Genomic DNA, 3245 nt, shown 5'->3' on the forward strand with positions numbered 1-3245 from the left:
AGCCTGACTCTAGAGGAGCCTGATTCTGGAAGAGCCTCATTCCGGAGGAGCTTGATTCTGGAAGAGCCTCATTCCGGAGGAGCCTGACTCTGGAGGAGCCTCATTCCGGAGGAGCCTGACTCTGGAGGAGCCTGATTTTGGAAGAGCCTCATTCCGAAGGATCCTGACTTTGGAGGAGCCTGACTTTGGAGGAGCCTGATTCTGGAGGAGCCTAATTCCGGAGGAGCCTCATTCCGAAAGAGCCTAAGGAAGCGAAACCCTAGAGGAAGCAGCTATATGAGAGGAATAAAGATTAGCATTAAAAGGAGGAGAAAGTTGGGGAGTTAGTCAATAACGGCTAGCATAAAAATAGGGATTGGAGAGAATAATATGGGTTTAATGGAGGATTTGGTCAAATAACGGCTAGCATTTAGTGAGGCATTTAGTTGAGCATTTAGTGGAGCATTTAAGAAGAGATTTACAACACACTTAATGTGAGTAAAAGCAATAGTCAAAGGAGTTAATGGTCAGCATATTTGACTCCTAAAAAATGAGGTAACTACCCCTGGAATCTAGGAAACAAATTCGGAGGAGCCTGCTGGAGCTGAACCCTAAAAACAGCAACTATAAAAGGAAGAGCAAATTCAGTCAAGAGACATTCCATCCCAAGGCAACACACAACAACAAGACTACATCATCTTCATCCTAAGAATTTTTTCCGTCAATTACTAGAGAAAATACCATTGTTATTTCCTTACTTGCTAAAATATTCCGATTATAGTGCTAATATTGGCGGGATTCCGACTCCCCCCGCGGTTGTTCCCACACCGGGTTTTCCGCGTCACCAAAAACTCTTTGTGTCGATCTCTCTTTCATTGTCTTTTACTTTGTTTTGCACCGTAATTCTTTAATTCGCTCGTAGTTATAGACGGTCACTTTGACTCACTAATCGAAACAACTAACCGGTAAATTTTTACCAAAACATTATTGCAATTGATTCCTTTAAAGTACTCAAATTTCTGGGTACATAGTTCGATTACCTAGAAGAGGTAATTTAGAAATTGTCAAGCTTAGCCCTTAAATTTACTTATCATTCCAAGGAAGTAGCATGAACTACAACTTTGAAACAATGTGTGTTGTCAGTGCTTAATTGGTCTCATTTTACGCTTTTACCACAGTGTTTCTATTCTTGCACGTTCATTTATCATTCCTTGAATTTACAAATTGGCTTTGTGTGTATTCGGGTATATGATGATATGCTTGTGTTTATTTAGAACTTTTAATGATTATGGTGAACCTTGGACAAGTATTAGCTGCAATTTTTGGTTCCTTTATGCCATGTTAAGTTGTTGTCCGCTCTGTTCATTGTTTTTCTCTCAACTTGTTGCCATGTGATAACAGTTGTTGGTGGTGACGGAAATAGTAATAAAGTTCAGGTTGGTGAGGTAGGGTAATGTTCCGTTATTTTGTTACTAGCCAAACCGATCAGGTAACTTTTGCACCACGAGCATGTAGGTGAAGGCGTTCTATGACCTCTTAAAATGTATCAACTTCTAAAATCCCCCCTTAGGAATAGTGCTAAACTATTCACTATTATGCAAGGCACATGCCTCGTAAAATTTCCCTCATCAAGTATCCCTCTCTTGCTTGTGCAGGCTAAACACACCCACAACATTTGCGAGATTTCCAATCTTACAAAAGCTTTCCCTTCCACTCACTCAACCCCGTCCCACATAAAACGTCTCCCTTCCACTCATTTTCGCTGAGATTGCATGCTCATGTCTCCCTCAGTATTTCCGTCGCCATCTGCTTTTCCAAGTTGCAGGTCATCATCGTATCACTGCTCGGGGATGATTTCCGGGGTCTTACTATTTGTATTAAAATCGAAAGCTTTGTGATCTGTTCAAGGTTAATTCTAGCTCCTTATGACTTGGTTAATTCGGGAATACATAGTGAATCGTTTTGTTGAGAGTTAGCTTGAACTGCTGCTGATTTCGGTCTGTTTATGCTTATTTTGTTGTACTAACTCAAACTTTTTACGGTTTTGTGCCAAGTTTCTGACTGTTTTTTTTTTTTTTTTATCTTTGTGGTCTAATTTGGTAATGAAATTGAACTAGAATGAAAACAAAGATGAACTCCACAACTCAGCTATAAACAAAGATGGATGGTGTTTAGGATGTATGGTGTTTCTCGGACTATTAAAGTCGTGAATCACGTGACCTCGCTTTCTGGGTTTTTACTAAGCTTATTAAGATGCACCGCTTGCTAGATCCTTTCTGAGCTAATTAAGATGCACGTTTTTTAGCCAGTCTATCTTAGCCATGCTCTGTTTGATCTTATCATAGCTATTTGGGATCGTTCTACAAGTGAATGACTAGGAAATGCAATCTCTTCCTTTTTTGAATTATGAGAGAGGCGCAATACTTGGAAGCAAGGCGGTGGAGAAAAGTATGCTACCATTTGGATTAGAGGATATTCATTAATCTTTCAGTACCTTCTTATTGTAATAGTATTAGAAGATGTAGTTGGGTTATGATATTACCTAAAAGGAAATTATGTTGCCAGTAGAGAGCCCGGATCATTTTAGAGAATTAGAGGTGATCAGGTTGAAAAATAGGACAGTGTATTGGTCATTAGCTGCTTTGTTTCACACGTAGTTCGTCCAAATATTGTTGCTCATTTACTGGTCTGATTGTATTAGAAATCGGAGAGGGAGAATTCATAAAGATAAATCGTTGTATTATTGAATCGTTGATCAGTTACATCGATATGGTGAGCTATTTATAATAGCTCCCAAATTAATGAAACCCTAAATCTAATATGGCCAACCCTAATGGTAGCCGGGCCTAGTATATGCCCAATCTCCTAATACCCTCCCGCAATCGTAAAGGCAGTACGTATACGAACTTTACGATTGGAGAAATACAAAGAAAAAAAAAAGAACATAAAAAAAAAATGAAATCTTCAATCTTCGTCTTTTTCAATTTCATTAATTCTTCATCTCCGCAAGGTTGGTTGGTAAGATAAACGAGTATAAGACTCGTTAAAAAATTTTCTTCGAACAAGAACGTTAAGCTTTTCGGACTTGTCGAAAGTATGAGTTAATTTGCAGGAACCCTAATCGAACCTGACAAATATCAATAAAACGGAAAATTATCCGTCAATTTCAAGATCTGGAGAACGTTAAGCTTTTCGAACTCCAAATAAATCAATTTAGATACCACCTTGAACAGAGTGAAGACATTAAATTAATATCAAAGAAGAAA

The 3245-nt window shown here is 38.6% G+C and overlaps 1 long non-coding RNA gene across 1 annotated transcript; it reads left to right on the top strand.

Annotated features, from left to right (window-relative positions):
- The first annotated feature begins 1320 nt into the window (after nucleotides 1-1320).
- Nucleotides 1321-2711, top strand: LOC141592748 (uncharacterized). The gene is made up of 2 exons (XR_012521216.1): nucleotides 1321-1887; nucleotides 2325-2711. It is a non-coding gene; the product is annotated as an uncharacterized LOC141592748 (long non-coding RNA).
- Nucleotides 2712-3245: the final 534 nt, after the last annotated feature.

This window comes from Silene latifolia, chromosome 7 (assembly GCF_048544455.1).
Source record: "Silene latifolia isolate original U9 population chromosome 7, ASM4854445v1, whole genome shotgun sequence".
Lineage (NCBI taxonomy): Eukaryota > Viridiplantae > Streptophyta > Magnoliopsida > Caryophyllales > Caryophyllaceae > Silene > Silene latifolia.